The sequence below is a fragment of the Oncorhynchus gorbuscha genome, linkage group LG19, assembly GCF_021184085.1.
Source record: "Oncorhynchus gorbuscha isolate QuinsamMale2020 ecotype Even-year linkage group LG19, OgorEven_v1.0, whole genome shotgun sequence".
Lineage (NCBI taxonomy): Eukaryota > Metazoa > Chordata > Actinopteri > Salmoniformes > Salmonidae > Oncorhynchus > Oncorhynchus gorbuscha.
This window is the reverse complement of record NC_060191.1, coordinates 428010-442655: the sequence shown is the minus strand read 5'-3', so window position 1 is coordinate 442655 and position 14646 is coordinate 428010. Positions and strand designations below refer to the sequence as shown.

General features: G+C 47.7%; 1 pseudogene; it reads right to left on the bottom strand.

Moving 5' to 3' along the window:
• Positions 1–791: 791 nt before the first annotated feature.
• The window catches only part of LOC124005699, a 30002-nt pseudogene continuing 16147 nt past the window's right edge, over positions 792–14646 (bottom strand).

The window sequence follows — 14646 nt, the reverse complement described above, 5'->3', positions numbered from 1 at the left end:
TGTTAACAGGGTCAGCAGGTTAGTTGTTAACAGGGTCAGGTGGTTAGTTGTTAACAGGGTCAGGTGGTTAGTTGTTAACAGGGTCAGGTGGTTAGTTGTTAACAGGGTCAGGTGGTTAGTTGTTAACAGGGTCAGGTGGTTAGTTGTTAACAAGGTATAACACGTCTGTACAGCTCAACAGCAGAAGGGAATATAACATTTCCACTTTGACAAAATCATTGCTCGACTTTGAAACCAAAATGTTGAGATACTTTATATTATAAAGATTGAAACTTGAGTGTGACCAATTTAATTTCTCATTTGCACACATTCCCAAACTAAAACTATTCACAACCAGTTAGACATTTATATTTTCCCCATTACAACCAAACCTCTCAAATTACAGCAGTTGAAAAGAAAAATGTACCAAAAAGTTCCTTTTCCCACTTTCTAGAGCCAGATGTTTCTGCTGGATGTGATGATGAATCCTCTTCATTTGAGAACACCTCCAAAACGCTTTGCAACAGGACACTTTTTGATTGGATAAATTCAGTGAGGTCCGTCCCCGTATCCACCCCTTTACTTCCATTTGGTTCCTGGTGAATACCACCCTCTGCCTACCACCTCACGTAGGTGGAACAACTCCTAAACCCAACACTCTGGGCCTGGGAAGACCTTCTAGGCACACAGCTCATTAGTTGTACATGCCTGGTACAAAGGTACCGCACCACCGTTTGGGACTTCATCTCAGATTTCTCAACAGATGTGCATGAATGTTCTGTCAGATAAATAATGACACACACACTGTCCTCTCTTAAAGCTCTCAAAATTTATAGTGCAGCTTTTGCAGTTGTTAAATGTAAAAACATTCAGAGCAATATCCTTTCTTGTGCGTTACCCTGTGGAACAGATGGTTCAGAACAACAGAGGGCTACTTACTGTAGCACAGTACAGTGTAGGGTTTCTTCAATGCTGGATGGGCCCAAAGGCATCTTATGATCATAGACCATTTGTAATGACTAGTTGTAGTATGAAATCTAGTATTCTTCCATGCAGCATAATAGAGGTTGACAACATGTTCCCTTTTTAAAATATTGATATGTTAGAATGTAAGCATCATCACTTCAGCATTTGATTATCTTAAGGCTGATAGTGTTTATCCAACTCTGTCATGTAAACAGTAGGCTATAGGCCTCTCAACCCAGTAAATGGCAAATGTGAGCTACAAAAAGGAACATCCTGAATGGTTCTTTGGACTTTTGGTGTAACCTGGACATCATATCATCTGTGCTGTATAATAGCCCTGAGTGTTTTCATGATATACATGTCAATAGACTGAAGAGAGTTAGTGGATGGTGTTTATAATAGGGAATGTAACTGACTGACCCTGAACTGGATCCTCTGTGGCATAGTGAGGTCACAGTAAAAGGGACCGACTCCTATATTGTTCTGAACTGGATCCTCTGTGGCATAGTGAGGTCACAGTAAAAGAGACTGACTCCTATATTGTTCTGAACTGGATCCTCTGTGGCATAATGAGGTCACAGTAAAAGAGACCGACTCCTATATTGTTCTGAACTGGATCCTCTGTGGCATAATGAGGTCACAGTAAAAGAGACTCCTATATTGTTCTGAACTGGATCCTCTGTGGCATAATGAGGTCACAGTAAAAGAGACCAACTCCTATATTGTTCTGAACTGGATCCTCTGTGGCATAATGAGGTCACATTAAAAGAGACCGACTCCTATATTGTTCTGAACTGGATCCTCTGTGGCATAGTGAGGTCACAGTAAAAGAGACAGACTCCTATATTGTTCTGACCGACTGCTTGTTCAGGGCCAGAATGACATATTAGTACCTTGTCAGCTCGGGGATTTGAACTTGCAACCATTCGGTTACTAGTCCAACACTCTAACCACTAGGCTACCCTGCCGCCCCTTAGTGAGGTCACAGTAACAGCGAATCCTATACTGTTCTAAACTGGATCTTTGATAGCTGCAGAATCTTTAGTGAGGTCACAGTAACAGAGCACCTCCTATATTGTTCTGAACTGGATCCTCTGTGACTGCAGCATCTTTAGTGAGGTCACAGTAACATAGTGACTCCTATATTGTTCTGAACTGGATCCTCTGTGACTGCAGCATCTTTAGTGAGGTCACAGTAACAGAGTGACTCCTATATTGTTCTGAACTGGATCCTCTGTGACTGCAGCATCTTTAGTGAGGTCACAGTAACAGAGTGACTCCTATATTGTTCTGAACTGGATCCTCTGTGACTGCAGCATCTTTAGTGAGGTCACAGTAACAGAGTGACTCCTATATTGTTCTGAACTGGATCCTCTGACTGCAGCATCTTTAGTGAGGTCATAGTAACATAGGGACTCCCATACAGTTCTAAACTGGATCCTCTGTGGCTGCAGCATCTTTCGTGAGGTCACAGTAACATAGGGACTCCCATACTGTTCTAAACTGGATCCTCTGTGGCTGCAGCATCTTTCGTGAGGTCACAGTAACATAGGGACTCCCATACTGTTCTGAACTGGATCCTCTGTGACTGCAGCATCTTTAGTGAGGTCACAGTAACAGAGCGACTCCTATATTGTTCTGAACTGGATCCTCTGACTGCAGCATCTTTAGTGAGTCACAGTAACATAGGGACTCCCATACTGTTCTAAACTGGATCCTCTGTGGCTGCAGCATCTTTCGTGAGGTCACAGTAACATAGGGACTCCCATACTGTTCTGAACTGGATCCTCTGTGACTGCAGCATATTTAGTGAGGTCACAGTAACATAGGGACTCCCATACTGTTCTGAACTGGATCCTCTGTGACTGCAGCATCTTTAGTGAGGTCACAGTAACATAGGGACTCCCATACTGTTCTGAACTGGATCCTCTGTGGCTGCAGCATCTTTCGTGAGGTCACAGTAACATAGGGACTCCCATACTGTTCTGAACTGGATCCTCTGTGGCTGCAGCATCTTTAGTGAGGTCACAGTAACATAGGTAATCCCATACTGTTCTGAACTGGATCCTCTGTGGCTGCAGCATCTTTAGTGAGTCACAGTAACATAGGGACTCCTATAACATTCTGTCTGTGGGGAAACTAAGTTTGATCTAAAAAAGTTAAATCGGTCACTCAAAACATTTCGTACAATCACAAAATAAAATCAATAAAAAATATTTTCAATTTAGAAACAGAGTGAAAATATTAATGTGCAGTCTAAACAACCATCTACAGAAAAAGTCCAAGTTACGTTTAAGAAAAAGAGTCCAGCATTAGATCCCATGAGTAAAAAAGAGAGTCCAGCATTAGATCCTGTGAATGAGGTGGATACTCCTCCTGATATTGTGGATACTCCTGATAAGGCCTGCAGGCCTTTCAAACTGTGAATGAGTCCCAAATGGCACCCTATTCCCTATTTAGTGCACTACATTTGACCAGAGCCTTATGAACCCAGGTAAAAAAAAAAATTTAAAAAAAAAAAGAGTGCACTATAAAGGTTGCTATTTGGGACGTAATCAGTGAAACCACAAACATTTGAACCCCAGGAGGAAAAGAAAAACAGCCATATGTCAAGAAATGCACAACGTGTTAATTGGAACAGTCCATCCCACTGGAAGTCATGTGACTAGTGAGTGTTAAGGTTTGGTCACTGTCTGTGCAGATTAAAGAAAGGAGACAAAGAGAGGAAGCCACTTTATGACTATTGTAATGCCACCAGTATTTTGTCCTAGTCCCTCTTCTTCTTTGTTAAATAGTGGACTCGTAGTGTGCCGTGCTGCTGCTGCCCTTAGGAGACGTTTTGAGAAGGACTACTGGCTCCTGCATACTGCTAGCACAGGGGCCTGGTTCTGGGGCCACCAGGGCCGGAGCCCCCTCAACTCCATACCCCTCCTGGTCCTGCGTAGTGGTGGGAGTGGAGGAGTCTGGGTAGATGACCAGGAAGGTGGAGGTGAGGAAGCCCAGGAAGGAGCCTCCAGAGGCCATCATTGGGATGACTCGCACGCTACCCACCGCGTCCACCACCGTGCTCAGTGCAGACGCCACTAGGATCTGGGCAATGTACACCTGGCACGACAGTATGGCACAGTCGATGCCGAAGCCTCGCCGCGACTTCCCCGGACTGTGGTGGATGTACTGCGGTAGAGACAGAGGGGGGAAGAAATTACCTGTTTTTACTCATCTCACACATCAGTCCAAAGATTGGAACTAGGTAATAGTCTAACTCAGTTATCATCACATTGGCCTAGAATGATCAACATCATATCAAGTTGTTTTTATTAACAATATGACCCCTTTGAAAGTGTACCGACATCCTTGTTCTCATGCTACTGGCAGCGTCTACTAACTAGGTCTGTTAAGATCTACACTGAGTGTACAAAACATTAAGAACACCTGCTCTTTGCATGACATAGACTGACCAGGTGAATCCAGGTGAAAGCTATGATCCCTTATTGATATTAAATCAACTTCAAACAGTGTAGATGGAGACATGTTGAAGACGAAGGCCATGCAGCCGAAACAGAGAGTTTAAACTTTGTTTTCATTGAACATGCCATACAAAATGGCATTTTAAATAATTATATGAAGAGTGCCTTGGTCCTCCTTTCTTTCTAAGGATTTTTAAGCCTTGAGACAATTGAGACATGGATTGTGTGTGTGCCATTCAGAGGGTCAATGGGCAAGACAAAAGATTTAAGTGCTTTTGAACGGGGTATGGTAGTAGGTGTCAGGCGCACCGGTTTGAGTCAAGAACTGCAACGCTGCTGGGCTTTTCATGCTCAGCAGTTTCCTGTGTGTATCACCCAACTTGACAACTGTGGGAAGCATTGGAGTCAACATGGGTCAGCATCCCTGTGGAACGCTTTTAACACCTTGTGGAGTCCATGTCCCAATGTCCCAATGAATTGAGGCTGTTGAGGTGTTCCTAATGTTTGGTATTCTCAGTGTATGGTCTAATTTAACCCTACAAGACATGCGGACATGTATTTCTGTTACCATTTAATAGAAAGGATGTGAGACAGAATTTATGTACCGGCTCAGCTACACTACAGGGCTTTCGGCATTGGCTTCACACATTGAGGGAATGTTTAAAGAATGGTCCACCACCCAAAGGGGGGGGGGTGTTCCTAATGTTTTGTGCACTCCGTGTATAGTGATCTATGGTGCTCCACAGTGATCCTCACCTGCTTGTTCTCGTGATACTGGCCCAGCAGAGCATAGGGGCAGTAGGAGATACTCATGGAGATGATGCCCATGGTGCTGATCATCACCATGGCAACGTAGACGTTACGGAAGATCGCCATGACTGCAGTTCCCAGGGAGAAGCTCAGAGTACCCAGGATGTAGATCACCTTAATGCTCAGGTCGTAGTTGTCCAGGTACTTCTGGAGCACAGCTGTCAACAAATACAATATACACAACATTAATGAGTTGGCATAAATTAGTTGCATTAAGTAGCAAGTACTTAGTACTCACTATACAGGTTGTGAGTCAAGACCGTACACGTTGCTGTCCGTACCGTACACGTTGCTGTCCGTACCTTACACGTTGCTGTCCGTACCGTACACGTTGCTGTCCGTACCGTACACGTTGCTGTCCGTACCGTACACGTTGCTGTCAACATTGCTGTTCTTACCGTACACGTTGCTGTCCACACAGTACACGTTGCTATTCATTTTGCTGTCCGTACGGTACACGTTGCTGTCCACGTTTGCTGTCCATACCGTACACGTTCGTTCTCCGTACGGTACACGTTGCTGACCATAATGTACACGTTGCTGTCCACACTGTACACGTTGCTGTCCATATTGCTGTCCATACCGTACACGTTGCTGTCCATACTGTACAGGCTGTTCACATTGCTATCCACGTTGCTGTCCATACTACCGTCCACGTTGCTGTCCACACTACCGTCCACGTTGCTGTCCACACTACCGTCCACGTTGCTGTCCACACTACCGTCCACGTTGCTGTCCACACTACTGTCCACATTGCTGTCCATACTGTACACGTTGCTGTCCACGTTGCTGCACATCCAGTACACCTTGCTGTCCATGTTGCTGTCCATACCGTACACCTTGCTATCCATACTGTACATGTTGCTGTCCATACTGTACACGTTGCTGCACATCCAGTACACCTTGCAGTCCACGTTGCTGTCCACATTGCTGTCCATACTGTACACGTTGCTGTCCATACTGTACACGTTGCTGTCCATACTGTACACGTTGCTGTCCATACTGTACACGTTGCTGTCCATACTGTACACGTTGCTGTCCATACTGTACACGTTGCTGTCCATACTGTACACGTTGCTGTCCATACTGTACACGTTGCTGTCCATACTGTACACGTTGCTGTCCACATTGCTGTTCATACCGTATACGTTGCTGTCCATACTGTCCACATTGCTGTCCATACTGTACACGTTGCTGTCCATACCGTAGACCTTGCTGTCCATACTGTACGTTACTGTCCATACTGTACATGTTGCTGTCCACGTTACTGTCCATACTGTACATGTTGCTGTCCATACTGTACAAATTGCTGTCCATACCGTACACCTTGCTGTCCATACTGTACGTTACTGTCCATACTGTACATGTTGCTGTCCACCTTGCTGTCCATACTGTACGTTGCTGTCCATACTGTACATGTTGCTGTCCATGTTGCTGTCCATACCGTACACCTTGCTGTCCATACCGTACAAACAATACACGTTGCTGTCCATACCGTACAAACAATACACGTTGCTGTCCATACCGTACATGTTGTTGTCCATACTGTACGTTACTGTCCATACTGTACGTGTTGCTGTCCACGTTGCTGTCCATACTGTACACCTTGCTGTCCATTCAGTACACACGGTCCACGTTGCCGTCCGTACTGTCCACGTTGCCGTCCGTACTGTCCACGTTGCCGTCCGTACTGTCCACGTTGCCGTCCGTACTGTCCACGTTGCCGTCCGTACTGTCCACGTTGCTGTCCGTACTGTCCACGTTGCCGTCCATACTGTCCACGTTGCAGTCCATACCGTACACGTTGCTGTCCATTCAGTACACACCGTAGACGTTGCTGTCCATACTGTACATGTTGCTGTCCACGTTGCTGTCCATACTGTACACATTGCTGTCCATAACGTACACCTTGCTGTCCATACTGTACATGTTGCTGTCCACATTACTGTCCATACTGTACATGTTGCTGTCCACATTGCTGTCCATACTGTACACATTGCTGTCCATACCGTACACCTTGCTGTCCATACTGTACGTTACTGTCCATACTGTACATGTTGCTGTCCACGTTGCTGTCCATACTGTACATGTTGCTGTCCACCTTGCTGTCCATACCGTACACCTTGCTGTCCATACTGTACGTTACTGTCCATACTGTACGTGTTGCTGTCCACGTTGCACGTTGCTGTCCATACTGTACATATTGCTGTCCACGTTGCTGTCCATACCATACACCTTGCTGTCCATACCGTCCACGTTGCTGTCTACACTACCGTCCACGCTGCTGTCCACACTACCGTCCACTTTGCTGTCCACACTACCGTCCACGTTGCTGTCCACACTACCGTCCACGTTGCTGTCCACACTGTCCATACCGTACAGGTTGCTGTCCACATTGCTGTCCATACTGTACACGTTGCTGTCCACATTGCTGACCATGTTGCTGTCCATACCGTACACCTTGCTATCCATACTGTACATGTTGCTGTCCATACAGTACACGTTGCTGTCCACATTGCTGTCCATACCGTACACCTTGCTGTCCATACCGTACACCTTGCTGTCCATACCGTACACCTTGCTGTCCATACTGTACAGGTTGCTGTCCATACAGTACACACCGTAGACCTTGCTGTCCATACTGTACACCTTGCTGTCCATACCGTACACCTTGCTGTCCATACCGTACACCTTGCTGTCCATACCGTACACCTTGCTGTCCATACTGTACGTTACTGTCCATACTGTACGTTGCTGTCCATACTGTACACGTTGCTGTCCATACTGTACACATTGCTGTCCATACTGTACACATTGCCGTCCATACTGTACACATTGCTGTCCATACTGTACACATTGCTGTCTATACCGTACAGGTTGCTGTCCATGTTGCTGTCCATACCGTACACCTTGCTGTCCATACTGTACACGTTGCTGTCCATACCGTACATACAATACACGTTGCTGTCCATACCATACAGGTTGCTGTCCACATTGCGGTCCATACTGTCCACGTTGCTGCACATCCCGTACACCTTGCTGTCCCTGTTGCTGTCCATACCGTACACACCGTAGACGTTGATGTCCATATTGTACACCTTGCTGTCCATACTGTACACCTTGCTGTCCACACTGTACACCTTGCTGTCCACGTTGCTGCACATACCGTACACACCGTAAAAGTTGCTGTCCACACTGTACACCTTGCTGTCCACGTTGCTGTCCATACAGTACACACCGTAGATGTTGCTGTCCATACTGTACACCTTGCTGTCCACGTTGCTGCACATACCGTACACACTGTACACCTTGCTGTCCATACTGTACACCTTGCTGTCCATACTGTACACCTTGCTTCCACATCGCTGTCCATACTGTACACCTTGCTGTCCATACCGTACATGTTGCTGTCCACGTTACTGTCCACGTTACTGTCCATACCGTACACGTTGCCGTCCACGTTGCCGTCCACGCTGCCGTCCACGTTGCCGTCCACGCTGCCGTCCACGTTGCCGTCCACGCTGCCGTCCACGTTGCCGTCCACGCTGCCGTCCACGTTGCCGTCCACGCTGCCGTCCACGCTGCCGTCCACGCTGCCGTCCACGCTGCCGTCCACGCTGCCGTCCACGCTGCCGTCCACGCTGCCGTCCACGCTGCCGTCCACGTTGCCGTCCACGCTGCCGTCCACGTTGCCGTCCACGCTGCCGTCCACGTTGCCGTCCACACTGCCGTCCACGTTGCCGTCCACACTGCCGTCCACGTTGCCGTCCACACTGTCCACGTTGCCGTCCACACTGTCCACGTTGCCGTCCACACTGTCCACGTTGCCGTCCACACTGTCCACGTTGCCGTCCACACTGTCCACGTTGCCGTCCACACTGTCCACGTTGCCGTCCACACTGTCCACGTTGCCGTCCACACTGTCCACGTTGCCGTCCACACTGTCCACGTTGCCTTCCACACTGTCCACGTTGCCGTCCACACTGTCCACGTTGCCGTCCACACTGTCCACGTTGCCGTCCACACTGTCCACGTTGCCGTCCACACTGTCCACGTTGCCGTCCACACTGTCCACGTTGCCGTCCACACTGTCCACGTTGCCTTCCACACTGTCCACGTTGCCTTCCACACTGTTCACGTTGCCGTCCACACTGTCCACGTTGCATTCCACACTGTTCACGTTGCCGTCCACACTGTTCACGTTGCCGTCCACACTGTCCACGTTGCCTTCCACACTGTCCACGTTGCCGTCCACACTGTCCACGTTGCCGTCCACACTGTCCACGTTGCCGTCCACACTGTCCACGTTGCCGTCCACACTGTCCACGTTGCCGTCCACACTGTCCACGTTGCCGTCCACACTGTCCACGTTGCTTTCCACACTGTTCACGTTGCCGTCCACACTGTCCACGTTGCTTTCCACACTGTCCACGTTGCTTTCCACACTGTCCACGTTGCCGTCCACACTGTTCACGTTGCCGTCCACACTGTTCACGTTGCTTTCCACACTGTGTACTTCTCTAAGGAGTAGGACCTACCTGAGCAGACTGCAGCGGTAGCAGCATAGACAACCAGTCCCCAGCAGCCCATCTGAACCCCTTTATGGTAGTTCAGTAGTTCAGTGGAGTTAGCAGGAGCCTAGACAGAGACAATAGAACATATAGAACAAACAAAATTGTGCATATTATCAGAATGAACATTTTGTCCCATTAAAAACATTACATCGGCATTTAAAATAACTTGAGCCCTTGTCAGTAGACCTAGTGATTGAGGGTTCCCTGTCCTGTAGAGGAGAAACAGAGACCTAGTGATTCTGAGGGTTCCCTGTCCTGTAGAGGAGAAACAGAGACCTAGTGATTCTGAGGGTTCCCTGTCCTGTAGAGGAGTAACAGAGACCTAGTGATTCTGAGGGTTCCCTGTCCTGTAGAGGAGTAACAGAGACCTAGTGATTCTGAGGGTTCCCTGTCCTGTAGAGGAGTAACAGAGACCTAGTGATTCTGACGGTTCCCTGTCCTGTAGAGGAGAAACAGAGACCTAGTGATTCTGAGGGTATTCTGTCCTGTAGAAGAGAGGAGAAACAGAGACCTAGTGATTCTGAGGGTTCCCTGTCCTGTAGAGGAGTAACAGAGACCTAGTGATTCTGAGGGTTCCCTGTCCTGTAGAGGAGTAACAGAGACCTAGTGATTCTGAGGGTTCCCTGTCCTGTAGAGGAGTAACAGAGACCTAGTGATTCTGAGGGTTCCCTGTCCTGTAGAGGAGTAACAGAGACCTAGTGATTGAGGGTTCCCTGTCCTGTAGAGGAGAAACAGAGACCTAGTGATTCTGAGGGTTCCCTGTCCTGTAGAGGAGAAACAGAGACCTAGTGATTCTGAGGGTTCCCTGTCCTGTAGAAGAGTAACAGAGAATAGGAAAGAAGAGTAGAAAGAGAAGGAAGGAAAACAGGAACAATAGATTGAGGAAAGAGACAAATAAAACAAGAGTCCTCATTCTCTTACTGAAATAAACTACAAACTATAATGAACTACAATATACAATGAATTACAATGGAGGAGTGGACAGGTTCTCACTGTGGGGTCTCCTTCATAGATGACCTGTCCCATGAAGTCTGTGTAGAAGACTGCCTCAGCGATGATGGAGAACCAGGTGAGGAGATGACAGACGCAGAGCCTCAGCAGCTGGGGGCATCTTCAGCATGGACAGCCACAGCAGCTTGACCGTGGTGCCCCCCTGGTCTCCGTCGTCCCTCTCTGAGTCCCCGCTGGACAGTGTGGTGCTGCTCTGCTGGAGCTCCCTCCTCTGCTGCCGCCGCTGCATGTGCTCGTAGATGTCGTTCATGCTCTGAGAGGTCTTGATGCGGAGGTTGGCGCCGGCCGGATTGCCCATGGTGTTTCTGCGGTGGCGGTATCGTGCTGAACCCACGCGGCCATAGTAAGAGAATGTAAATGACGGCTGGCGGTAGAAGGGGAAGCGACGTGCCCCGGTAGTGGTGCTGGTGTTGGACGGCCTCAGGCCTGGCATACGGCCCTGGCTGTTGGCCCCGCGGGCTGTGTGGTTGGAGGGGACCGCTGAGGCCCCGTTGAGGGACTTGGCTCCCTGGTTGGTCTGGTTGCTGAACAACATGTGCTCCCTGCTGTAGTAGGGGGAGGGGTCCTGGTGGAAGAGGGGCAGCTGGCTGTCTGCCTGAGCCTCGGCCTGGGGGCCTTCCAGGTCCTGGATGCCCCATCCACTGTGGTGTCTCTGAGGGGTGCCAGGGTACAAATCTTGGGGGTAGTCCTGAAAGATGGAGGGCTCAATGTCGGCCAGGAAATGACCGTCCTGGTCCAGGTCTGAGTCCAGCTCGATGGTGGCGTCAGGCATGGCCAGCACAGAGTCGCTCTTACTCCTCACCCTGTCCACGTTGATGAAGAGCTCCCTCTCTGACTGGGCGTCCTCCTCTCCTATAACGTCCAGCTGAGGTACACTACGAGGCCCCGCCAAGTCCCCCTTCAGTTTCTCTGAGGAGGACAGGCTGTCGGAGTCGGAGTCTCCCAGAGTGTCACCACGAGCCTCAAAACTCTCCTCCTTGATACTGAACATGTGTAGAATCACAGATATGGTGAAGATGAAGGCAGCAAACACAAACAGGATCTGCTCCTGGGACTTGAAGGCCGTGCCCAGGATGGTGCTGGTCCAGTCCAGGCCACCCAGCACGTAGCCAACCGCTCCTCCCAGCCCTGCCAAAACACAGTGTCAAAACAATGTCAGAGCAAGCCACTTTATGAGTTGTTCAGTGCTCCAAATACCGATGATAAACGACTTTCCTTATGTTTTTGTTCATTTCCCCGGGGAATGAAGTCCGGGGGAATCATCACGTGAACAACCGTGACCAATAAAAGTAAAGATTGTATTTGTTGAGAGGGGGTGTGACCTCACACTCCAAACATGTAGCCCCCCCCCCCCCCCCCCCAGTTACATAGTGATTATATAGTGATTATATAGTGTCTTTGGCATTCACCTCCCAGTTACATAGTGATTCTACAGTGTCTTTGGCATTCACCCCCCAGTTACATAGTGATTCTATAGTGTCTTTGGCATTCACCCCCCAGTTACATAGTGATTCTATAGTGTCTTTGGCATTCACCCCCCAGTTACATAGTGATTCTACAGTGTCTTTGGCATTCACCCCCCAGTTACATAGTGATTCTATAGTGTCTTTGGCATTCACCCCCCAGTTACATAATGATTCTACAATGTCTTTGGCATTCACCCCCCACTTACATAGTGATTCTACAGTGTCTTTGGCATTCACCCCCAGTTACATAGTGATTCTATAGTGTCTTTGGCATTCACCCCCACTTACATAGTGATTCTATAGTGTCTTTGGCTAGTGTCTTTGGCATTCACCCCCAGTTACATAGTGATTCTATAGTGTCTTTGGCATTCACCCCCAGTTACATAGTGATTCTACAGTGTCTTTGGCATTCACCCCCAGTTACAGTGATTCTATAGTGTCTTTGGCATTCACCCCCAGTTACATAGTGATTCTACAGTGTCTTTGGCATTCACCCCCAGTTACATAGTGATTCTATAGTGTCTTTGGCATTCACCCCCAGTTACATAGTGATTCTATAGTGTCTTTGGCATTCACCCCCAGTTACATAGTGATTCTACAGTGTCTTTGGCATTCACCCCCAGTTACATAGTGATTCTATAGTGTCTTTGGCATTCACCCCCAGTTACATAGTGATTCTACAGTGTCTTTGGCATTCACCCCCAGTTACATAGTGATTCTATAGTGTCTTTGGCATTCACCCCCAGTTACATAGTGATTCTACAGTGTCTTTGGCATTCACCCCCAGTTACATAGTGATTCTATAGTGTCTTTGGCATTCACCCCAGTTACATAGTGATTCTACAGTGTCTTTGGCATTCACCCCCAGTTACATAGTGATTCTATAGTGTCTTTGGCATTCACCCCCAGTTACATAGTGATTCTACAGTGTCTTTGGCATTCACCCCCCAGTTACATAGTGATTCTACAGTGTCTTTGGCATTCACCCCCAGTTACATAGTGATTCTACAGTGTCTTTGGCATTCACCCCCAGTTACATAGTGATTCTATAGTGTCTTTGGCATTCACCCCCAGTTACATAGTGATTCTATAGTGTCTTTGGCATTCACCCCCCCCAGTTACATAGTGATTCTACAGTGTCTTTGGCATTAACCCCCCAAGTTACATAGTGATTCTACAGTGTCTTTGGCATTAACCCCCAGTTACATAGTGATTATATAGTGTCTTTGGCATTCACCCCCAGTTACATAGTGATTCTATAGTGTCTTTGGCATTCACCCCCCCCCCCAGTTACATAGTGATTCTAGTGTATTTGGCATTCACCCCATAGTGATTCTAGTTACATAGTGATTCTACAGTGTCTTTGGCATTCACCCCCAGTTACATAGTGATTCTAGTGTATTTGGCATTCACCCCCCAGTTACATAGTGATTCTAGTGTATTTGGCATTCACCCCCAGTTACATAGTGATTCTAGTGTATTTGGCATTCACCCCCCCAGTTACATAGTGATTCTAGTGTATTTGGCATTCACCCCCAGTTACATAGTGATTCTAGTGTATTTGGCATTCACCCCCCCAGTTACATAGTGATTCTAGTGTATTTGGCATTCACCCCCCCAGTTACATAGTGATTCTACAGTGTCTTTGGCATTCACCCCCCAGTTACATAGTGATTATATAGTGTCTTTGGCATTCACCCCCAGTTACATAGTGATTCTATAGTGTCTTTGGCATTCATTCACCCCCCCCAGTTACATAGTGATTCTATAGTGTCTTTGTGTACATAGTGATTCTAGTGTTTTGGCATTCCCCCCCCAGTTACATAGTGATTCTAGTGTCTTTGGCATTCACCCCCAGTTACATAGTGATTCTAGTGTATTTGGCATTCACCCCCCCAGTTACATAGTGATTCTAGTGTATTTGGCATTCACCCCCCCAGTTACATAGTGATTCTAGTGTATTTGTTACATTTTGGCATTCACCCCCAGTTACACCCCCCCCCAGTTACATAGTGATTCTACAGTGTCTTTGGCATTCACCCCCAGTTACATAGTGATTCTACAGTGTCTTTGGCATTCACCCCCCCCCAGTTACATAGTGATTCTACAGTGTCTTTGGCATTCACCCCCCAGTTACATAGTGATTCTATAGTGTCTTTGGCATTCACCCCCCAGTTACATAGTGATTCTATAGTGTCTTTGGCATTCACCCCCCAGTTACATAGTGATTCTATAGTGTCTTTGGCATTCACCCCCCCAGTTACATAGTGATTCTAGTGTTACATTTGGCATTCACCCCCAGTTACATAGTGATTCTACAGTGTCTTTGGCATTCACCCCCCAGTTACATAGTGATTCTAGTGTCTTTGGCAT